The 25,842-nt window shown below is 38.0% G+C and overlaps 1 protein-coding gene across 3 annotated transcripts in view; it reads left to right on the forward strand.

Moving 5' to 3' along the window:
- LOC145284425 (regulator of microtubule dynamics protein 1-like) overlaps positions 1 to 25,842 on the forward strand; it is an 83,791-nt gene that overhangs the window by 30,183 nt on the left and 27,766 nt on the right. The window contains exon 1 of one of the 3 annotated variants that reach the window (XM_080133223.1): positions 1,111 to 1,218. The exons of 1 other annotated variant lie outside the window; for it this stretch is intronic. The gene's annotated coding sequence lies outside the window, so the exon portion shown is untranslated. Of the gene's footprint in view, positions 1 to 1,110; positions 1,219 to 1,455; positions 1,590 to 25,842 lie in introns of those variants that run through there. One more of the 3 variants, XM_080133222.1, reaches the window with a different exon arrangement.

Below are 25,842 nucleotides of genomic sequence, written 5' to 3' on the forward strand. Positions count from 1 at the left end.
CAAGTTTCGTTGCTCTACTGCTATGGGAAGTGGGTCAGGGGCATTACTTATTGCACGCCCCTTGTAGATTTTGATTTCCTTTTAGGAGGTAAGCACTATGCTGGGTTAGGCCGTAAAAAAATACCCCAAGTTGTAGGCTAGGGTAGCCTCTGTTTATTGTTAACGGTTTTTATGACCATGGCTTTATCAAGAAAAAATAAAAAGAGACTGAGTATTACCGTGGTTTTCGTATGTCATTAATATATTACGAAGGTCACAGTATTACTAAGTTATTTGGTAGTAATACTTAAACCAATTATCCTGCCCCCCCCTCCCCAAAATCAACAGAGATTAGAGCATTCCTGTAAAGATTTGGTTCCTGTTGATTTTGCGGTCGAATGTTAATTTTGTGCAATTCTGGGAAGTCCACTCTCCCAGGCTTTGCCTTCTCTCTATGTAAATGAGTTAGTTTATTGCTAATCGCCTGAAGCGAGCGAGCGCCATTATCGTGAAATACCGACGGCTTAGGCCAGACATTTTTTGTTGATCTGGTAGCGCTGACTTCTGGCCCTGGTGTTAAGAACTACCCTTCAATCCATTTCACATTTATTTCATTGAAATGGTAATTAACTTTTTTTTTTTCTTTTCTTTCTTTCTATTTTCTTTTCTTTTCCCTTTTATTCTTTTCCTTTTCGTTTATTTTCTCGTTTTTTATTTTTTCTCTTTTTTAACGCTTCCGTCATTGCTTGCTACACATGGCCTTTTGGTCAAGATCAAAGTGTAGTATCTGTTCTTCAGATGCTGCACTTCTATTTCTTGTTCTCTTTTGGTGGAGGAGGAATCCTTCACGACTGAGACAATTTTTATTTTTGTACCTTTTCTCCACGTTAAAAAACGACCCTGGTGTCTAACTCTGTCCCGTGGGGAGGCATAGTAAATAGGTACACTTATTTTAATTTGACAAATTATTTTCTTTATTTGTTTGCTCTTGCGAAAATTTCACATCTTCATTCATATTTCTCTCATTCCGTCCACTTCCTATTTCTAACTAATTCATCCCTCCCCCGCCCCCTCTACAACCACTCGATACCCCCCTACCGTCTATATTTCCTCTTCTCTCTTTCTTCCCCACCCCTTCTCCTTATATGATGAAGCATCTCCCTTCTTCAAAATAATCTTTTTTCTTGGACATCACATGGACTAGATCGGTTGTGTATACATTCACTCCTTTTGTTGTTGGTAAGTAAATAATAATAATAATATCATCATCACCCCCCCCCCCTCGGCTAATCCACCTAACCCCTGTAGACACTTTGCGATTATAATCCTCCCTTACTTTTTTCTTAGAAAGAAGCCTTCATTCATTGTCACGTATTAAATGGGGTTGGATACTTTTTCCTCCTTATCCATTTAAAAAAGAAAGAAAGTAATAGATATATAAGTTTAAAAAAAAAAGAAAGAAAGAAAATACTTTGTGTTCATTAAGTCGCTCATATTGCTCGCACCGACTGTCACTTGCGAAATAATACGGGAAAAACGCACGCAAGAAAAAACAAAAAAACAAAAAAAACGCGCACTTCACTTCCCTTCGTCGGCGCCTTCTTTTTATCGTAAGAATGACTTTTTTTTTTTTTTTTTTTTTACTTTTTAAAACAATTTGTACTTTATTTTATATTTCTTTTAATTTAAGGAAAAATTAATCGATTTTTGATAAGTTTTATTTATAGAATCGTTCATATTACTTTTAATCTGCTTTTGTGAAACCGGAAACCCATATCAAAATATTAGTTTTCCTTTTTTTCTTCTGTTTTTCACCAAATGAAAAAGAAAGTCTGTGCAAGTTCGTTCTTTATTTAGAATTTTTGATATTTTAAATCTTCCACGGAAAAAAAAGTAAAATAAAAAAACTTAATATTCACAAAAACAACCCAATTTTTTGTGTTTTAATTTTTCCATAGAAATACATGTGTGACTCATTGGTATTTAGACTGATGGAAAATAGTCTGAATGCCGAAAAAAAAAGATGCCGTAAAAATAGAATTTAACTTGAAAATTCTATCAAAAAGTAACATTATTCATATTCTGCATTGTTTTCAAGCGAGTAAAACGTATTTAAATTTAAGACAATGATTTTGTTTAAAAGGTTTGTTTACAATAACCCCGCTGTGGCTGTGCCATAAAGCAAATTATTGCCAATTTTTAATCCTTGTTCCATGAAATCAATGTTCTATCGTTATTTTATGCTGAAAAAGTGACAATAAAAATCAATTCATATTTCAATCACGAAAATTATTTAAAAATGACTTTTCCAAAATGGTTAAAAATTTTACCACTTTTTTTCTTATGAAAAATGTTTTTGCTACGTTTTCAAAATTAAAAAGAAATGTATTTCTTCTTAAAGAAAAGGTCCCCTGTCCTTCCTTAAGTAGAAAATAATAACTTCAAGTTACGCACCCTTAGTTTCGTTCTCAAATCGAGTATAAAGATAGCGACTATATTTTTCCGGTCTATTTTACATTTCAGCTTATCACAAATGCACTCCATATTTTACCCTTTTTAATGTTTTTTATTTTCTTAAAAAGTTTTAGTAAAAATGGTCGATCAACATGAACAATGCTAAAATGGATTCCAATTTAAAAGCAGTCAAAAAATGACGTTTAAAATCACTGCGGTTAGAAGAACGAATCATTAGTTTTCTTATTACGTAACACCACGAATGTCGCCACAGACAGCACTTTCCGTGCCATGAAGTTTTGAAAATGGCGATCTAACATCGAAAAACGCCAATAGTGACCATTTTTTTTTTGCTGCCGTTGTGAGGTATACAAGCAACCAATATATAACGACATTTTGTAATGTTCTTGGCTTAATTCCTATTTCAGTCCCCAAATTTAGAGTGAAATGGATTTTGGCATAGTTTTCGCATTTCTCCTAAACAATGGATTGGGATTAAAAAAAAAAAACATCAAGAGGATTTCTTTTTCACTGACCGAGGCCAGAAAAGACAACAGAACAGTTACTAGACTTTGATCTTAGCCAAAACGTTGTCTTTTTTGTCCTTAATTTACATCAGGTTGTTGTAACGTAGTTTCAAAGCCAAAAAAAACAGCCATAACTTTTTGCCCGTCAGCGTATAAGAAAAATCAACTCGATTCATTTTTCTTTTTCTTTTTTCTTTTTTGTTATTATAAAGTTGGTACGTGTCCGGCTAAAAAACGGAAACTACACAGACTTTATTTCACCGGATTCACTATGACCTCGAGCTAGTTGTAAAAAAAAAAAAAAAAAAAAAAAAAATGCAATTTCATTCTTACGGGGTCACACGGGGCCAAATCAGTGCAGACTGCAGTGACGTGTGGGGTTTGGTTAAAAAGGAATTCTTATTTCTTCATTATTCCTTTGGTATTTAAACACACATAAAATATGAGTTAATAAAATTACAGGGAAATATAAAGAAATCAAAACGAAGTTATATTGAACTTTTCAGCTTTTAAGATGGTTGCCATTAAAATCACGTTATTTGAACTAAATTAATTCTAGTTTTATAAGAATTTGGTTTAATTTAATAACCACTGGCCTTCGGGCCAAGGTCGCAGTGTAGTATCTGTTCTGATGTCACACTTCACCTTTTCTGCCCTCGGTCAGTGGAGGAAAAATCCTTCATGACTGAGGCAATTTTAATTTTTATTCTTATCCAGAGTGCCCCCTTTTAGGCGAGCTGGATTTTCACCACATTAAAAACTGATCTTGTTCTAACTCTGCCCTCATGGGGAGGCAAGTAAATACAGAAACTAGTTTATATTATTACGGTATTGTTTGGTTTGTTATTAACACTAAAATAAATTTGGGCGGACCTGCACGAGAATCACTCCCCCCCTCCATATATATTAGTGTTCAATGAATAATAAATCCACTGAAAAAATTAAAAAAACAAAACAAAAAAAAACGAAAGCCGTTCTTAATTGGGGGGGGGGTATTCCGAAATCTGTTCTTAGGGGAGGTGATTCTCGTTTAGGTCCGCCATAATTTTTATTGACTCAATGAAAATTCCAATTTTTTTTAATGTCCCACGCGATCGACTTTTTTTTTTTTTTTTTTTTCCGGTGGAGGAAATCCTCCAAGTTGTGATCAAATTTCCTCGTCCGGAATTTTGTCATTCATAAATATTCCTTTTTTGGAAAAAAAAAAAAAAAAAGGTGTTTATTCATTATTTTTTTTTAATTCATTAATTTCTTTGTGTTTTGGGCATTCGTGCACGTGTATTAGTGTAATTTGGAACATTTTTTTAAAATTTATTTATTTAGTTTTTAGACTTTTTTCAGAACAGGAGGAAATAATTCAAGATCCGAAACTTTTTCGAAATATTTCTTCGAAAATGACGTGAATACATTAAATGTGCGAGATATCTTCTTTTTTTTTTTTTTTTTTTTAACTTAGGACCACAAAACTATGGACCTACTTAAAAGAAAAAAAAATTGCTTTCATACATTTTAATATAATGACAATTTTCATTCATTCAGACTATATTTTCATTCATTCAGACTATATTTTCATTCATTCAGACTATATTTTCATTCATCAAATGGTTAATTTTTACGACGTGCCCCAGCGTATTATACCTATTTACTATGCATCCCCCACGGGGCAGAGTTAGACACCAGGGTCGTTTTTTAACGTGGAGAAAAGGTACAAATTAAAAAATTGTCTCAGTCGTGAAGGATTTCTCCTCCACCGAAAGAGAACAAGAAATGGAAGTGCACTGGCTGCACTGCAGCAATGCAGCATCTGAAGAACAGATACTACACTTTGATCTTTATATTTAATTTATTTCGTTTAAAGAAAAAATTCCAATTAAAAAAATTCCAATATAAAATTTAAAAATTTAAAAAAAGTAAAATCTCCAAAAGACAAAACAAATTTAGGCACAAGGCCCTATAAGATCTGGGGAGGGGAGTGTTGCAGGGTCTTTGTAACTAAAGTAAAAATTCGTGTCTTTGGCGACTTTACTCTTGACTGGCAACATTTACCACAATACCTCATTCACTCTGTGGACTCTAAACTAACTAATGAAAACCCCAGCGTTTTTTGCAAAAGGGATATATATATATATATATATATACAATTTGTGTGTGTGTGTGTGTGTGTGTGTGTGTGTGTGTGTGTGTGTGTGTGTGTGTGTGTGTGTGTGTGTGTGTGTGTGTGTGTGTGTGATCACGGGATTTCCATTCACGCTGAATCTCTCACACCAATATATTACATATGAAAGATGCTGCTGTGGAATTTCCACAGGTCTCGCTAGTTATTAATAATTATGCAAACTTTAACATCTTCGAATAGTCTTCTTGAATTGTCTCCCCCTGATCTGGAAAGAATTTTCAAAAAAAAAAAAAAAAAAAAAAATTGGGCAATTTCTAACACTTGCGTTCCCAAAATTAAAACGGCGGGAATGGATACAGTTGATGTAAATACTGAACGGAAGTCATTAAGCATGAAACGAAATACGAAACCATATAGAAATATTTTATTTGAAAAAATATTTTAGTTTTCAAATTTCTTGTGTTCTTATGAAACAATAAAAAAAAGATAAGCTCTTATTTTTTTACATGTCTTTTTTACAGAAATGTAACGAACTGTTACTTTTTTTAATTGTTTAGTCGTAAAACAAATGTTAAGAGTAAAATAATTTTTTGAAATAAAATATTTCCATATGAATATTTTTTAATTATATAAAAAAGAATATAGAAATAAATGATTATTATTTTTTTTTGTTTCATGATAACACAAGAAATGTTAAAACTAAAATAATTTTTTCAAACAATATTTCTATATGGTTTCGTATTTCGTTTAATGCTTAGTGACTTTCGTCCAGTGTTTACATCAACCGTATCGATTTCTGTCGTCTTAATTTTGAGAACGCGATTATTAAAGATCACTATTTTTTTGTGAATACTATATATATATATATATATATATATATATATATATATAGTGTGTGAAATAAGTGTAGCGTTTGATGATCTCGTGTGCTTTAAAAAAAGATAACCTTGAGGATCATACGATAAAGTTTAAACGGAGAAAGAGGACAAGGTTTACTGGACCATGAAGCAGTAGGGGGGGGGGGTAGAAACCGGTCTTATTCTACCGGTTGGGATCACAAAATCTTTTATTGTTTTTTACAAGGCCATTCTTCCAAACTTTGCCACCTCCATTAGGGGAGAAGTAATAAGTTTATTACCTGTCACCTGAGGCTCTCACAAAGGAACTAATATATACATATATATAAACTACTTCATTTAATCACATAAATTAATATACGAAAGTATAAATTTGTGCGTCAACTTTAAGTATTTACTTCAACAGTGCTCAATACGTAGGTAGAGCTAGGTAGTAAGTTATAAAATATATATGGCGATTAAGCTACACAGAATATTCCGCGTTTCATCCACGCTAGGATTCATCAAGCTTTTTATATATATATATATATATATATATATATATATATATATATATATATATATATATATATATATATATATATTGCCTATCACTCATAACGGCAAAGTTAGGCACGGGGTTAGTTTATTGTGTATGATATAGGGGTGATTTTTGATCTGGTGTAAAATTAGTATTTATGAACTTATTGTTCTATGTTGAAATAACGTTATTTAAAAAGCCATTTTTAACATAAGGAGGATGTGGTATTTTGTAACTCTGTACTGTCATCTAACAATTTAATAAAAATAAAATATCCTAAAACTTGAATTTAATTTGTAAATACTATTTAAAAAAAAAAAAATAGCGCGGTATAATAAGTGCAACTGCAAAGGAGTTCAAAATAGACTTCGTAGCCTTCATTAAAATTGGTTAATTTCCTGATTTTTGGTGATTTTTTTTTTTAAGTAAAGGGAGGGGTAAAAATGTTTATAAATTTTGAGCATCGGCATTCATTTTGCCCGTACTTACTAGTAGGTTATGCCCTTTTTTCTTCCTTGCAACCTCTTTCCAACAGAAGAGACGTTGCAAGCATGTCTCTGTTTTATCGTTATTTTCATGACAAGTACTCGTCTGAGCTCCAATCTATGCCTCCTGCCAAACTTTTACAAAAAACATTCGTCTAATTGAAACCGCTATCACTAATTTCCCCCACTCTTTATCTGTGCCTAAACCAAAACGTAGATTCCATTAACAAAGTTTCTTTCTTAGAACTACAACTGCATATGTGAAACTTTCTTCCGTTTGCCTGTTTTCCAGCTGACTACAATATGGTCGTCTTCAAGTCCAATGTAAACAAGTTCTTAATGAGCAGTTCCCCTTAAGTAATTCAATTTACCAAATTTACACTTCTAACGATTACGATGATATTGTCCCATTAACTACCGTAAACTGATGGTAATCGTGAAGAAAGAGAGAGCCTGTTTCCTCCGTTCGACTATAGGTGGCGTTAATGTCTGTGCACCCAGTTACGGAAGCACAAAATGTATATAATGCCACCCTTGAAATAAAAATAAATGTTTTTGTTATATTTTAATTTTAAACATGTTTCTTTTTTTTTTTGTGCAAACAAATTTAAGTTTTATTTTTTTGCAAACATATTTAAGTTTTATTTTTCCAAACATTTACGTTTTGATGCTTGTTTATTTTTAAACATTTACGTTTTTTTTTTTTTTTGCAAGCATAAACTAAATGTTTTTGCTATATTTTTCTTTTAAACATATTTATGGGTACAACCGTTTTTCCGAGAGTATTTTTTACGCTCTTATGATAATAAAAAAAATCAACGTTTTTTCTTTTATCTTTTTTATGGACCCCCCCCTTTTTTCTTAATTTTTCTGCACTTATTTTACCTTTTCTGCAAGTATTTATATATATATATATATATATATATATATATATATATATATATTTGAAAAAGGATATTGTAAAACTCGAATCTTACTTGAAACTACTATTAAAAAATAGCGCGGTACCAATAAATGCATAAGCAAACTTTTCAAAAAGAAAAATATTTCAAAAATATTTAGTTTATGCTTGCAAAAAAAAAAAAAACCCAAAAAACCGTAAATGTTTTAAAATAAACAAGCAACAACACGTAAATGTTTGGAAAAATAAAACTTAAATATGCTTGCAAAAACAAACAAAAAAAAAAACGTAAATATGTTTGAAAAAACAAAAAACAAAACTTAAATATGTTTGCACCCCCCCCCCAAAAAAAAAACCATGTTTAAAATTAAAATATAACAAAAACATTTATTTTTATTTCAAGGGTGGCATTATATACATTTTGTGCTTCCGTAACTGGGTGGACAGACAGTAACGCCACCTATAGTCGAACGGAGGAAACAGGCTCTCTCTTTCTTCACGATTACCAAACTGATTAACTTTTATCCTCGAGTGCCCCGGACCTTGATAAGTGGTAACTTCTTTGTAATAATAAAAAAAAAAGGTGGGGGAGGGGGCACGGTAAAATGTTATCGACAACGTCACAGTTGACGATAAACCAGTTCTCTTCCTGATATAGGAAGTAATACGGGGTAAGATCACTTTCTACATTCAAACTTAATAGATACAAAGGCGAGAGCGTCCTCCGGGGAATGCCAACGAATATGGCTTTTTTTTTTCGGTATTATTATACAAACACCGTGACAGCGTTAGGGTTAGGTTTAGGGTTAAGGTTAGGGTTAGGGGTTAGGGTTAGGGGTAGGGTTAATTCGCTGTCACGGTGTTTGTATAGTTTTACCTTTTTTTCTTTTATCCGTGCCTTTTTCGTATTGCAAGTAAATATAAGATTATCGAGCTTATATCAGATTGGGCTGAGAAGAAGCCATCTCGCGGGTATTAGTTCTTCCTAAGAAAAAGGATTGCTTTATGCCGGTCCCTTGAGGGGCTCCTACCAAACATTGCCGATAGGCTGGCGATCATTGCAAAATTTGCAAACTATTGAATGCCCCCCCCCCCCGCCCAAAAAAACAGAAGTGAGAAGTGAACAAGGTGTATTTTCTCCAAATTTAAACCGGCCTCGTTCGTTTCACGTCTACGTGGGAAAAGAAGGATAAATATTTACCAGGTACGTGTGTTGGGGCACGACCATCTCGGTAGCCGTGGTTGGGGGCCGCGTACATAGTGTATGACCCCCCTCCCCTTCTAAGGGATTAACTGTATACTTTATCTGACCTGGTGGTGGCGGTAGTGGTTGCTACTTGTTACCAACAATTTTTTTTTATGAGAGAAACGTCACAGAAAATTGATAAAAATTTTGTTTGTTAGAACGATGACCAAATAAATTCGATTAACGTTTCACATTCAACCATATTTTTTTTATTGCCGTATAATTATTTCCTAGAAAAATTCAGAATAAAATCGGTGATTGTCTAGAATTCTCCTTATATTAAAATGCAGAAAAATCTTTGATATAACGAGCATATCATATTTCGAAAATCATGTAAATTGACTAAGTATTTTTTAAAATTTATTTTTATCGCACTTTTCATCTTAAACAATGCACAGTGCTACTTAATGGAAAGGGATTGCTATTTGTGGCAAAATTTGCAGTGAAACTATGTAGGGAGTTGAGCAGTAAGGTGTCTGTATGTTGGTATGATCGAGTTAGCAGAGACCCGAAAGGGAATTTGAATGTTTAGCAGTTCGAAGGAAGAACCTATTTGAGTAGAAGGTTTTCCGGCATCATCTAAGTTTTTGCAAATTAATACGTGATGATGAAAGCGCGTTCTCTGTCGTCAAACTTGGTGTAAAGATTTGTCGCAAGCTCGCAATTAAATTCTTAGTCGCCAATCTTATATAGATTTGGTGCAATTTCGTAGTCGAATCTTCTTTCGCCAATCTCTTGTAGATTATACGTGATTTCGTATTCTAATCCTTCGATGTTCATCTGATATAGATTAAATGTGTTTCTTTTCGTATCATTTCATCGCTAATCTGATATTGATTGCATGTGAGTTTGTTCTCGAATTCCTCGTCGCCAAATCTGATATATCCGTGGAGTAATATATTCAGTATGAATTAATTCAGATTAAATGATGATTAACACACAAAGTATATATCACGTTTATTGTACAAAGAAGATACGATGTAACAGATCAGATATTTACACTCGAATGGTATCTTAAATGCCGTCATATCAAGATTTACTTACTCCCCGCTGGTTATCGCTTTTTAACGTCTTTTGTAGATTGAGTAATCCATTCTTGGAGAGGGTCAGGATCTTCTATTATATCAGTTATGTTCGAAAATTATTCCATTTTAATTCTATCATCAGGAGTCACATCTTCCGCTTGCTACGGATTGCAAACTCATCTGACTCATTTTTCGCCGTTCCTTTCGATCCAGGGCAAGTTGGTTGATGAACGCCCAATTGTTAAGAGATATCCAATCAAAAACATTTTCCCTCCACCTTCTCCTTCGTTTTCAGCTGCCTCTCTTGCCTTCCAACATACCATCAAAGCATAGTATCTGTTCTTCAGATGCTGCACTTCCATTTCTTGTTCTCTTTCGGTGGAGGAGAAATCCTTCACGACTGAGATAATTTTTATTTTTGTACCTTTTCTCCACGTTAAAAAACAACCCTGGTGTCTAACTCTGTCCCGTGGGGAGGCATAGTAAATAGGTACCCTCAAACCATAACTTTGACAGGCCAGTGGTTGATCGGTTGACATGGCCAAAAAGTTAAATGGTTTTACATTTTACTTTATCGAATAGAGGGGATAGGGAAGTAGTTTTGATTTTAATTTGTTGTAATTTTTAATTAACCAAACAAGTCGTTTCTCTTCAGCTATGCATTCTCTTGCCGCCTCCTTGTTTTTGAATTTAGACGAATGACTGTTTTTGTTGTTGTTTATTTAATCGTTTTTACTATTTAATTGCTTTATATTTTGCTAATTGACATTGTGTGTTTGTAAGCACTCATGTAATATATATATATATATATATATATATATATATATATATATATATATATATATATATATATATATATATATATATATATATAACTTTCTTTACGTCTAAATTATCCTTATGGATAATATAGAAGTAGTAGGAAGGGTGGTCGCGTTATCTGAAGGGGAGATAATCATTAATCAGCAGGGGCCATATTTTGCTTGTCACCGTCATCTGCAGGACAGAAACCAGAAGTTAGAAAGAGCAGACAAATTAGACAATAACCGAATGTCTTAACAGTTTGTGAATTTTCGGTGTTTATTAAGATACAGTCGACGGATCGAGTTTTTTTTTTTTTTTTTTATGCCGTTTTAAGCAAAAAAAAAAACCAAACAATAATACTTTACTTAATGATCATGTCGAAAACGGTAATATATCCAAAAATTAATCGAGTAGAAAATTATAGCTAAAAGTAATTTTTACATAAATTGCATTTCCTCTAGATGTAAATACCTTGAAGCTTGCGAATATAGGGACATACCTATTTCCCTTTTCGACATTTTAATGGCGAACATTTTTCTAAGACCATAGCGTCGAGCGATGACTTTTTTATTTTTATTTTAGCTAAAAACAATAGTAGTTGTGTTACTTGTGTTCTACTCGATGAATTTTCGTAATTGTTGGATATATTACTATTTTCGACATGACAAGTAAGTACTGTTGTTTTTGCTCAAAACGACATTAAAAAATCGATCTGTCAATTTTAACTTAACAAGCACTGAACTTTTAAGTGGAATAAGTAGTTGAGTGGCAATTGTTCTGACGCAACGAGTCACAGCTACGTAATAAAATGTTGAACATCCCCATCCGTGGCTACCGAGGTCACTGTCTTTCGATATATCCCCCCCCCCCTTCCCCGGTTTTTAATCTACCCTCCCTTTTAGTCTGTTCAAGAAGAACATTTTCTAATTTGGGAACTTGCCGTTTGAATACACCGTTAAAACGAAAACAATGATGTGCACTTTCTTGACCTCAACATTACGTCACACATGACGTCATTCACATCCTTTCGTTCTTTTCCTTTCTTTTTAATACTTTTAGTAGTTTGTTGTTTTCTGTTTTTTCTAAAACAATTATTCCATGAGCTCAGATTTTTTATTTTTACTTTTTAAAAGGTTTTCTTTTTCCATTAAATATTTTAATATGCCGTGCAACGATTTAGAAAATTTAATTCTTATTTCAGCCACGTAAATTTAAAATAAAATTTCGGTTTCGGTATTTATCCCAGACAACGTATAACTTAAAACCATGTTTTACTAAACACAAGTGGATCGGGAATGGGAGGGGGCTTCGAAATGAATAATTTTGTAAAGCACTTAGATAAACACCTGCCAAAGCGTAGGCTTTATAAGGTTAATGTGTACTTTAGCGGCGTAAATTATTTGACAGACATAAAACCATAAAAAAATTAAAAGCAGAAAAAGTTTAATTTTCATTATTTTTTATTAGATTAAATGTACGCCATTCGAAACCACAGACTATACCGCCATATTGTTTTCAAAATTTAAATGTACGCCATTCGAAACCACAGACTATACCGCCATATTGTTTTCAAAATTTAAATGTACGCCATTCGAAACCACAGACTATACCGCCATATTGTTTTCAAAATTTAAATGTACGCCATTCGAAACCATAGACTATACCGCCATATTGTTTTCAAAATTTAAATGTACGCCATTCGAAACCACAGACTATACCGCCATATTGTTTTCAAAATTTAAATGTACGCCATTCGAAACCACAGACTATACCGCCATATTGTTTTCAAAATTTAAATGTACGCCATTCGAAACCACAGACTATACCGCCATATTGTTTTCAAAATTTAAATGTACGCCATTCGAAACCATAGACTATACCGCCATATTGTTTTCAAAATTTAAATGTACGCCATTCGAAACCACAGACTATACCGCCATATTGTTTTCAAAATTTAAATGTACGCCATTCGAAACCATAGACTATACCGCCATATTGTTTTCAAAATTTAAATGTACGCCATTCAAAACCACAGACTATACCGCCATATTGTTTTCAAAATTTAAATGTACGCCATTCGAAACCACAGACTATACCGCCATATTGTTTTCAAAATTTAAATGTACGCCATTCGAAACCATAGACTATACCGCCATATTGTTTTCAAAATTTAAATGTACGCCATTCGAAACCACAGACTATACCGCCATATTGTTTTCAAAATTTAAATGTACGCCATTCGAAACCATAGACTATACCGCCATATTGTTTTCAAAATTTAAATGTACGCCATTCGAAACCACAGACTATACCGCCATATTGTTTTCAAAATTTAAATGTACGCCATTCGAAACCATAGACTATACCGCCATATTGTTTTCAAAATTTAAATGTATGCCATTCGAAACCACAGACTATACAGCCATATTGTTTTCAAAATTTGGCCTTTTAAGCAAATTTCATAGAATCGTGATTTGGGCGGCCATGTTTTTTCTTGTTTAGTAAATATGTACTTCAGGTGCGTAAATTATTAAGACATTGTGTTGTATATCGAGATATATTATTGTGTATCGAGATATATTATTGTGTATCGAGATATATTATTGTGTATCGAGATATATTACTGTATATCGAGATATATTATTGTGTATCGAGATATATTATTGTGTATCGAGATATATTATTGTATATCAAGATATATTATCGTGTATCGGATATATTATTGTGTATCGAGATATATTATTGTGTATCGGATATATTATTGTATATCGAGATATATTATTGTATATCGAGATATATTATTGTGTATCGAGATATATTATTGTGTATCGAGTCATATGTTGTATGTGAATATATGTCTGGTTGTGATCGTCTAGGCTGTATATTTAAACATTTATGCAGCGGTTCTAACAGGAACCGATTGACATGGACGTATCGAACAGTTGTAGACAATCGCTATGCAACATACAAATATCTGTGCGTGAGGTCGCCAAGCTAATCAAGAACCTTAATTCCAGTAAAGCAACTGGCCCTGACGGCATTCCAGTTATAGTGCTGAAAAAGCTCCAACCAGAACTTGCTCCCATACTTACGAAACTGTTTAAGCGTTGCCTTAAGGAGAAGTGTTTTCCAACACCCTGGAAAACCTCATCAGTTTGCCCTGTATTTAAGAATTCAGGTGATAAGTCATCTCCCTCTCATTACAGACCAATAAGTTTCCTGTGTGTCATGAGTAAGTTGTTGGAATCCATATTAAATAAAGAAGTAGTCAACCACCGCAACAAAAACAACCTTCTCAGTGACATGCAATATGGTTTCCGCTGTGCAAGATCTACAGCAGATGTGCTAACGGTTATATCACATAGGATTAGTGAATCTCTTGACAAAGGTTTCCTTTCCAGGGCAATTGCTCTTGACATATCGAAGGCCTTCGATAAAATATGGCATAAGGGCCTACTTCACAAGATTTCCAGCTACGGTATTACTGGAAATGTTTTCTCAATCATTAAATCGTTTCTCTCTGATAGGTTCATAAGAGTAGTGGTTGATGGGCAGAAATCAGAGGCCCACAGTATTAATGCTGGGTCCCCCAGGGGTCAATCCTGGGCCCAACTCTCTTCCTGATCTACATCAATGATCTCCCAAAACACATACTTAAATCATTCGTTGACATCTATGCTGATGACACGGCCATCTATGGCAACACATCAAAGGCCGTAAATGACATAGTTCTCTCTAATTCTCTCTCCTCTGATCTTAAGCGCATGGTACAATGGGGAAGAGGTGCCTGGTCACTTTTAATGCATCCAAAACCAAGCTTCTATCTTTACATCATCAACGCTCTGATCCCCATCTGGCATCAATTGAAATGGATGGCTCTCGTGTTGGGGAGGCTCCATGTTTTGACAAGCTTCTGGGTTTGACCTTTATTCCTCATCTGAAATGGAACACGTACATCAAATCTGTTGCCAGGGACGCTGGGAAAATGGTGGGATCCTTCTACCGCTCCAGAATATATCTCACTACAGATGCAATTCTCTATCTGTATAAAAGCCAAGTATGTCCAAGGATGGAGTACTGCTGCCACATCTGGGCAGGAGCTGCTAAAAACAGCCTATCCTGCCTTGACAGAGTACAAAATACTTTGTGGTTTGGTGGGGCATGCCCTTTTCTCTTCCCTGCAGCCTCTCTCCCACAGAAGAGACATTGCGAGCCTGTCTTTGTTTTATCGTTATTTCCATGGCAAGTGCTCGTCTGAGCTACAATCTCTCATCCCCCTCACCCGAAACACCCGTCTGGCTGAAACTACTGTCAATAATTTTCCCTACTCTTTATTTGTGCCTAAATCCAAACATAGATTCCATGAGCAGAGCTTCTTTCTCAGAAGTGCACAATTGTGGAACTCTCTTCCTTTCAACTGTTTCCCACCTGACTACAACTTGGATGTCTTCAAATCCAACGTAAATAAATTCCTGAAAAACCGCCCCCTTAAGTAAGACTCTATCAAATCTCCAATACTAATGATTACTACAATACTATCTCATTGATGACTGTACATGCAATAACCCTTATCCTTGAGTGGCCTCCGGGTCTTGATAAGTGGTGACCCTCATGTAAAAAAAAACCCCCAAAAACCCCAATTCTTTTAACAGATTAACACAACACATACCTGAATTATTTATGAACAGTTATTCTCATGATCTGGCCAGCATTTTCAGAGATTACATGTTCTTACATCTTGGCTCTCCGAAGTGACGCCGCTTCCCACGTCAACTTGGTTGTCTGTCATCTCCGATGTCTAGCTAACAACTCTAAACTTCCCAACCTCTGACCTCAGTTCCGTTACGTCACTAATTAAAAGACACGTTGCCTTAACGTGACCATTCCGTCACTTATGCTTGTTCAAGGTTATTTTGTTTATATTTAACCTAGCTAAATTATATAAACATTCCAGTTATTGCTAAACTTAATTCTATAAACAATAAATAACTCCCAATATAAACTACTTTAAGCATATCATTGAATAGATAGATAAACAGATAGATCGATAACAATTAACTTTTAACAATGTTAATTAGCTAACAATTGGTGGCCATTTTATTTCGTATTAACATCCTTTTTTCCAAATTATTATTATTTTTTTAAGTAGTTTCATAGAACTATGTTTTTGGCAGCTAATTTTTTTTTAACCCTTCATAAACTATTCAACAGAATTTTGTAAGAATTATTCTCACTTAACATAGAGCCCTAGACAGGCAGAAATTCACAACAAATTGAAAAGCCCACTTACCTTGGGTTCTCAAAGAATCGGTCTATCACACAATTGCCATATTGTTGTGGAATTTAAAAACATTATCTTTCATCTAGCAATTAATGATATAGATATAAAATTTTCAATGATTTTTTTTTTTTCAAAGTGCAACGGAATGTACATTACATAAAATAAATCCAAGGTAATTTTTTGATTCAATTTAAATTAAATTTTTATACCTTACTTTGTAAAATTTATAAAAGTGCACTTTGAAGATAAGCCCCTGCTCCGCAAGCTGAGACGTGGGGAGCAAATGTAGTACTTACCAACAAAACAAATGCCCACGTGTTTGTGCCTTGTGTAGGCATGCGCGACAACAAAACTTGGGTTTTTATAAGCCTCGAGGTTGTCAGGAATCTCCGGGCGCATGCGCAAGAGAAGGGATTGAGAGAGTGGTATAAAAGGCAGGTCGAGTGAGAAGGTTGTTGTTGTTGTTGTCATTGGATGTTACAGTGACGCGTGCGTTAGCAGTTGATTAAGAAGCTGTTTTTTTTTTGTGTGTCAAGTCGCGCACCTCGGTGAAGGTCATATAAGTCGTGCACCTCGGTGAAGGTGAAGGTCATAAGCTATTTTGGCTATTTTGTTTTGTCTCAACTATGGTTGGGGCAAAGTTTGATTTAAAACTGATACCCAAATTCGACGGATCCACTTCTGTTGTCGACTGGGTCGAAATGGTTGAGCTGACCTGCAACCTCTGTGAAGTAAAGGGGGTGCATACCGTGATTCCCCTGAGATTGGCTGGAGGCGCCCTAAGTGTATATCAGCAACTTAGTGCCGTGGAGAAGGCTGATGTTACCTGTATAAAAAATGCTTTATACAAGGCATTTGCCATGGATCCCTGCACGGCCGACGAAACATTTGCCTCTAGGAAGCTCATGCCAGGAGAAACCGTGGACGTCTTCTTCGCGGAGCTGAAGAAACTTGCAGTTCTATTTGGCAATGGAGTGTCAGAGCAAACACTGGCGTATGCGTTTGTGGCTGGCCTTCCCACCCATGTTAAGCAACTGTTGAGGGCTTCCACCAGCGTATCTGTAACGCCCATGGAACATTTGTTAGAACGCGCTCGAGCCATTATCAGAGATGAGGAGGACCTGAGGGAACCGGTTGTAATGATGGCGCAGGAAGCCAAGACTAATGCTGAAAAGAGTCCCAGTTTGAGACCCACGACCAATGGGAGATGTTTCTGCTGCGGACAGCGAGGCCATTTCGCAAGAAGTTGTACTAACAAGGGGCGGGGGTGCCCGCGCTGTTTCCAATGTGGTAGTTATGGACATTTATCCCAAAATTGTTCGGGAAATGCATCAGGGGACAGGACATCAGCACCGCCCTGTTCCCCGGACAAGATTTAATTGAGGCGCAACCGACAATGAATGTGTACGTGGACCAAGTGCCTTGTTCAGCTCTTCTCGACTCCGGGTGCTCACACACCATCATGAGTGCCAAGTTGTGTCGAAACTGGACAAAGCAGAACATCAAAGTAACTACAATAGGTGGCAATATGCAAGATTGCTGTGGAGCCGGAACTGTCAAAGTTCACACAGACTCTGGTGTGGCCGCAGACATTAATGTGCTGGTGATGCGAGGGGATTTGCTGGGATTCAATGTACTGTTGGGATATGATGCTATTAAGGCACTGGGGGGAGTTGTTATCGGAAGAGATGGGACTGTGCGATTTTTGGAAACCCCAGTGTGTGCTGCAGTTCACATTGATCGGCCTGATTTTAAGGTGGACTACAACCCTCACCAAAAAGCATGGACTGCATCGTAGAAGTGGACAGAAGAAAGGGCACCAACCAAACTCAAGAATAGCATTGCAGAGTACTCGATACTCGACAAGGCCCGTAATGAATACGAGAAGGAACTTGAGGCATGGATCCAGGATGGATGGCTGATCCCCTACCCCAACAAGCTGGGACCACCCAAGGGTCTGATTCCCTTAATGGCGGTAGTCCAGCATAACAAATCAAAAGTTCGTCCAGTGCTGGATTATCGTGAACTCAATAGATACATTGAGACGTACACTGCTGATGCTGACATGTGCGCCAGCAAGCTGAGAGAATGGCGCCAGAAGGGCTCCAATGTGTCTATAGTAGACTTGCGGAAGGCTTATTTGCAAGTGCGAGTGGATAATACATTGTGGCTGTTCCAGACAGTGTGATTCCGGGGTCAGAGATACTGCCTTACTCGATTTGGCTTTGGGCTGAATGTGGCACCGCAAATCATGAAGACCATTGTAAATGCAGTGTTGTCCCAGGAAAAGACCACTGAGGACGCAACATCGGCCTATATTGACGATCTGTACGTCAATGAAGATATACAATCTGCGTCGCACATCAGAGAAAAGTTAGCTCAATTCGGGTTGGAGTGCAAGGATCCCGAATGTTTGAGGGATGGAGCACGGGTATTAGGATTGGATGTTTGCGGGAAAGACGGTACCTTATGATGGAGGCATGCCAGTGAGATTCAAAACATCCCTGATGTTATTACGCGGCGGACTATTTTTTCCTTGTGTAGGAAACTTATTGGTCACTTACCAGCGTGTGGCTGGCTCCGAGCAGCTGTGAGCATCATCGAACACAGGGCAAGTTTAGTAACTACAGGTTGGGATGATTTATCTGATGATGCTCTTCTAACTCTGATGATGACAGAAACCCTAGAGAGAGTTAACAAGGAGGACCCTGCCCGTGGGGAATGGTGTGTCAATGGGGACACTGTGAATGTGTGGGTTGACGCTAGTTCTTTGGCATTGGGAGTGTTATTGGAGCAACGTGGAAACGTAATTGAAGATGCGTGCTGGCTGCGACCCGTGAATGATGCTCAACACATCAACTTGGCGGAACTGGATGCATTTGTGAAGGGTTTAAATCTGGCACTGCAATGGCAGTCAAAGAAGTTGCACTTGTACACGGATTCTCTCTGTGTCTACCACTGGGTGTCCGACACTCTTTCGGGACGAACGAGAGTCCGCACTAAGGCAGCCAGTGAGATGTTAATCCGGCGGAGGCTAAACACCCTGAAGAGTCTGGTATCGGAGTATGACCTGTCGGTGAGTGTAACGCTCGTGGCATCACACTGTAATCGTGCAGACCAACTAACCAATGTGCCTCACAAATGGTATGAAGCTGTGAAGACAGGCCTGGAGTTCGCTGCTCGATCTTGCGCAGTTGGCACGATTAGCTCATGCCAAATACAAAGAATTCATGTGCAGAGTGGACATCCAGGTATCAAAAGAACTCTGCATTTTGCGAGGCGTGTGGACCCGGCAGTGACAAGGGCGGATGTCAGGCAGATCATCAAGCACTGTTAGGCATGCCAGTCTATCGATCCTGCATCTGAGAAATGGCAGAAGGGGCGATTGGAGGTTGAGCATGTGTGGCAACGAGCAGCGATGGATATTACCCATTACAGTGGTAAGCCCTTTCTAACCCTTATCGACTGTGGACCCACTCGTTTTGCGGTGTAACGGCAAATGACCAGGCAGGACTCAGCGAATGTTGTCCGCCAACTGTCATCTATCTTTTCTGAGCGAGGTGCGCCGGAAGAGATATTGACGGACAACGATGCTGCTTTTTGTAGCCACCAAGTTCGGCAGCTGTTGAATGAGTGGGGTGTCCGACTACGACTGCGATGTGCTCATGTGCCATCAGGGAATGGCATTGCTGAGAGGAGCCATCGCAGCATCAAGAGAATTGCTGCCAGAAAGCAATGCACCATTACGGAGGCCACGTATTGGTATAACATCACACCAAAGGATGGGAAGACACTAACAACAGCACCAGCCAATGCCATACACACATACTGTGTTAGGATAAAGGGCATTGACACTGTCCAGCCAATCGACGAGGAGAGTCATGGCAAATATAACATAGGGGATCCAGTTTGGGTTAGACCCCCTGGAAACCGGTGCACCACCAAGTTCAAGCGAGGATGAATATCTGGAGTGGTCAGCCAGCAGTCGGTCCTTGTTGATGGAACCCCACGCCATGTGCACGATCTTCGCCCAGCTAGTGAAGTACATCCTACAACTACAGAGAGCGATGAATCATCAGGTGATGAGCTGCTGATAAGTGAGGTCACCGAGCAAGAGAGTGGTAGTTGTAGTTCGTCTGATCAGGCAGGATCAGAAACAGAACCAGAACCACACCCAGAACCAGAACCTGAATCCGAGATTGTAAATACCACCCTTCGCAGAAGCCAACGAACTAAGAGGCCACCCCGGAGTGCACTCTATGTGATCATCAGATCAGGGGGGAGTGTAGTACTTACCAACAAAACAAACGCCCACGTGTTTGTGCCTTGTGTAGGCATGCGCGACAACAAAACTTAGGTTTTTATAAGCGGAAGTCTCGAGGTTGTCAGGAATCTCCGGGCGCATGCGCAAGAGAAGGGATTGAGAGAGTGGTATAAAAGGCAAGTCGAGTGAGAAGGTTGTTGTTGTTGTCATTGGACGTTACAGTGACGTGTGCGTTAGCAGTTGATTAAGAAGCTGTTTTTTTTTTTGTGTCAAGTCGTGCACCTCGGTGAAGTTCATATAAGTCGTGCACCTCGGTGAAGGTGAAGGTCATAGCAAATTCGGCCTTGTGCAGAATTGCAATACCCGGTGGCTCAGCCGCCAAGGTATCTGCGTTCACTGATGATGTCACAGTCTTTATGTCGAGCTTCAGAGACATTGAGATCGTGTCAGAGGCACTCGCTCAGTACAAAAGAATTACAGGGACCAAGATAAACCGCAGCAAGTCGGTAGGACTGCGGTTGGGCACCTGGAGTGGCAACGCCAACCTCCCGGCGCCCTTCAGCTGGACGGATGGCCCGGTTCAGATCCTCAGCGTGTGGTTCGGACCGGGTCTCCAGCTTGACAAAAATTGGTTGAAGGTACGGTCAAAGGTGGAGGCTGCAGTCAATTTGTGGCTTCCTAGGAAACTTTCCTTAAAGGGTAGAGCTGAGGCGTGCACCACTTACGTCTTTCCTCTCATCCTTTACTGACTGGCCGTACTTTCCCTGCCTGCACAACCCCTAACAGCTCTTGTCGAACTCTTGTCCTCGCTTCTTTGGGACGGAGGAAGACACTGGGTAAGCATTCAACGTCCGCGTGAGGGAGGCTTGGGAAAGCCAGACTTCAAGTGTCATCGAGACGCTGAGAGGCTGGCCTTCCTGAGCCACTATATGCAAGTTGACCAACCATGGCACCCCGTGGTTACTGCCGCCTTCCCCAACCTCGTTCTCGACCCTTCTATCAAGAGCTGTCGCAAGCCGCGGTGAGAATCTGCCTACATGAAAGAGTGCCGAGCCGCGCTAAAACGACTACCAAGGTCCAGCGACCTTATGACTGCTACCCGTAGGGAACTCCACAGGGATCTAGTGAAGGGGGTCGCCGGGGACCCGCTATGCGCGCGTTTGGGTTGGCAGCAGAGTGAGATCTGCTCCGCGTGGAGCTGGGCGCCAGGTTCTAGTCATCTGAACAATTCGGAGTTCTCTCTGACCTGGCGATTGGCCCGAAATGCACTTCCACTCAACAACATACAATGCAGTTCCGGGTTTTTGGAGTTGTCTGATTGTCCTCATTGTGGGACAACGGCCGTAGAAACATCTGATCATGCTTTCTTCGATTGCCACGAAACCCCGCCGGTACTGGTCGTATGTCAGTGAGGTGACGGCTCGCATCGATCCTGAGCATCCTCGCCCAATTACCATATCCAATGTCGTGGACAACGTGAGGCCGCCGTGCAACCGGGAAAGACAAATGGTCTACGTTACGATCCTGGCCGTGGCGAGAATGGTGATTTGGACGTCGCGTCTGCAAGGTTGCCGGGGGGGGGGGTCTTTTTCTGATCAGGATCTGATCGCTTTCTTTAAACATCAACTATGGGTGAAGATCAGATGTGATAGAAGAAAGCTGCATTTGACAGAAGATGGATACATGTAGCAAGCCTGTGTGTACGAAGAGGAGCCAAATTTGAATACGTGTTCCCCACCTAGGTGTGGAACGCGCAGTTCCGTAAAGTAAAATTAAACAAGTAATCTCTCAGCTAGCTGAGTGTGTGTTCCATCCCTCCCCGATTAGGAAGCCTCCAAGATCCCCACCCCCTCCTTCTTGCAATTTTTGTTTTCACCCCCTCCTCTAAATTTCACCCATCTTGGAGAGAAAGAAATACAAACTAACCCCCATTCCTTACCCACAAAATTTTCTTTTCTCCATTCACCCCCATCTAGAGTGCATCCCCACTTAGAGACCGACCCGCAGAAGCGAGGTTCCTTTTACAAACCTAGTGGAATGGGCAGTCTATCAACTAGATGGGTTTGGGAAGGTCCTACTAATCACCTTTTTTTTTTTTCCCTACCCTCCGCCTTCGACACAAATGAATTATTGTACCATTTTTATTGTTATCTTTTATTTGTTTTTGCACGTCAATAAAAAATGTTTTAAAAATTGGGAGTTAAGTAGGACGTCCCCCAGTATGAAAGGGTGAATGCGGTATTATGGTGAAAGAAGATACTAGCTGGGAGAAACTTTTGATTTTGTTTAGTTCTGGAGTGACAAGGATGACCAACGACCCTCACAATCCCCCCTTTTGAGTTGGCCATGTGCCTAAGTTTTTTGTTCATTGTTGATTTTCAATGTATTTTTAACATCAATAAAGGATTTAATATCTCAAAGTGTAGTATCTGTTCTTCAGATGCTGCACTTAATATAATTTGTACCAGTCAATGGAGGGGAAACCCTCTATACTGGGACAATTATTATTTTTGGTAACCAGAGTGCCCCCTTTTTTACCTACTTTTAGGGGAGCTGATTTTTACTCCACATTAAAAACGGCCTTGTGCCTAATTTGCTTTGGTGGGGAAGCAAATAAATACATTAAATAAATAGAAAAGAGGGTTTTTAATATGAATATCGATACACACAAAACAAAAACGATTTATAGGAGTATAGATTAGATAAGAATTTGTGGGATATATATATATATATATATATATATATATATATATATATATATATATATATATAAAATAAAAAAAATATGTGTGTGTATTTAAAAAAAAATAATTTCTCCTTTTCTTTCCTAATGATTAAGAATTTCTGGGATACAGACATCAAATTAAATGTACAAAGACATTTTTTTTTTTTTTTATTAATTTATCGTTTGGATAAACGAATTTTAAATTAATAACGCTAATATTTTCTCGAAGTAAACCTTCTTTAAATAATAACATTGTCACAATCTTTTCCTTTGAATAAAATAGTTATTTGGGTTTTCTCCAAATATAACTTTAATAATGACTTTTCATCACAAATTCTTTTTCTAATTCTCGGATTCCTTCCAAGAAAAATAAATTCAATAGATTACTTGTCTTCAATGCAATTATTATTTTAATTCTCAGATTTTTTCCAAGAAATGAATGTTTTTAACATCACAAGCCCCCAAAATAACTTAAACGTTCAAATTACATAATAAAAGACGAATTGTCTCAACTTCTCTATATTTTAAAAAATATGATAAATAAGTTACCTTCAATTAGCTTCTCGGCATTCTTATATCGTGTTCTCATAAAAGGAAAATTAATTAATTTACGTAAACAATTTTCATAACAGAAGAAAACTGTATTTTCGGAGATGAAAAATAAATTGTTGATCGTTCAACACTCAAATCTCATCTGAAGAAAAAAGCCGCGAAAAACTTTAAATTATCGTCTGCCAGTGTTTACAATTTAGAAAACGTCACGTGACTCAAATCAATTAATGAAATGATGACACAGATGCAATCATTCTATGAACAAAAGATCGTCTGCCCATTATTTAATAGCATTTTGAAACCGTAGAAACACACACACACACACACACACACACACACACACACACACACACACACACACACACACACACACACACACACTTTACAAACTTTATTTCATCCTGAGCTTTTTATTCTATTTTTTTTTCTTTTTTTTATTTATTTATTTTTTTAATTACATTTTCACCCCAAACAAGGCGCATTGCTACTTTGGTGTAGGGGGCTACACTCAGGGGCAGCAACTACTAGGGCACTATGTTGGGATTTGGGCAGCAAGATGTCGGTTCACGTTGCACTTGAACTTCTGCATGTCAGTACAGTTGGGGAAGCAGGAACTTGGAATGGAATTCCAGAGTCTAGCGGTTCTGGAGTAGAAAGATCTTTTACATCTAGGGATTTCTACTGTGTGGGGGTGGGATTTAGCTGCCTGTCTGGTTTGTCGAGGGTGTCTACGTCGTGGGGGCACAAGTGTCTGCAGTTCGTCAGAGCATTCACCATTAAAATACTTGTAGAACAGGCAGAGGGATGCAACTTTTCGTCGATGGGACAGAGGCTGAAGCTTAGATGCCAGTTCAGGGCCTATCAGATTGGTGACTCTCTTTTGAACCTTGTCTAGGAATGAGAGACTAGCAGCAGATGCACCAGCCCAAATGTGACAACAATACTCCATACATGGGCGAATGGTGGCCTTATAGAGGTACAGGATACTTTCAGGTGTCAGTAGTTTTCTAGCACGGTAGAGAGAGCCTACCTTTTGCGCAGCGGCCCTGGCAATGTTTTCAATATAATAAGATGTACTCTCAGACAGGGAGTCACTGGCCATTGCTATTGGTGGCAGAGAAGGTTTCTTGTAATTATTGAAGGAAACCAGTTTAGTCTTGGCAGCATTGAATGTGACCATCCATTTATGTCCCCATTCCACTACAGTCATCCTCTAGTGTTTTTGCCATTTCTTTAGATATGTGTTCATTTGTTTTCCTGTCATGCCTGGTATAGAGTGTATTGTCATCAGCATATATACCCATCTCAGAGGCAGTTTTGTTGGGGAGGTCATTAATAAATATTAGGAACAATAGAGGTCCAAGGATAGACCCCTGAGGCACTCCCGCATTTATATCACACTGTTTAGATGTACGACCTTCGAGGACAACCTGGATTTTTTTCTTATCTAAGAAGGATTTAATTATGTTAAGTATTCTACCAGTGATACCGTATGATTTAATTTTCCTGAGGAGACCCTTGTACCATACCCTGTCAAAAGCCTTAGATATATCTAGAGCTACCGCTCTGCCCTCCCCCGCTTTGTCCAGTGAATGGTATATACGTTCAGAGATTACAGTGAGGATGTCAGCTGTGAAACGAGCATGTCTAAATCCATATTGTTTGTCAGTCAGAAGTTTAGCATCTGTAAGGTGCCGGACTAGAGCATGGTTAATTATGGTCTCAAATATTTTGGCGAAAAGTGGGAGGAGGCTAATGGGGCAATAATTTGATGGGTCAGTTCTTTCGTCAGAATTCTTGAATATTGGTACCACAGAAGCAGTTTTCCAACAGCCCGGAAAGCATGATTCATTAAGGCATTTGTTGTAGAGTTTGGAGAGAACTGGGGATATTTCGGCTGAGCACTTTTTTAATAGCACAGCTGGGATGAGATCAGGTCCACATGCTTTTGAAGTGTCAAGGTTTTTTATGATAGTGTGTACCTGAGCAGGGGTGATTTTTAGATTGTCTAGCGTGGCGTCTGTCCACAAAGGAAAGTCAGGCAGGGGGTGGTTGGTAGGGTCCAGTGTGGAGTTCGAGGTAAACCGGCTGGTAAGCATATTAGCC

This window comes from Euprymna scolopes, chromosome 9 (genome assembly GCF_053919585.1).
Source record: "Euprymna scolopes isolate OS-2025 chromosome 9, ASM5391958v1, whole genome shotgun sequence".
Taxonomy (NCBI): Eukaryota; Metazoa; Mollusca; class Cephalopoda; order Sepiida; family Sepiolidae; genus Euprymna; species Euprymna scolopes.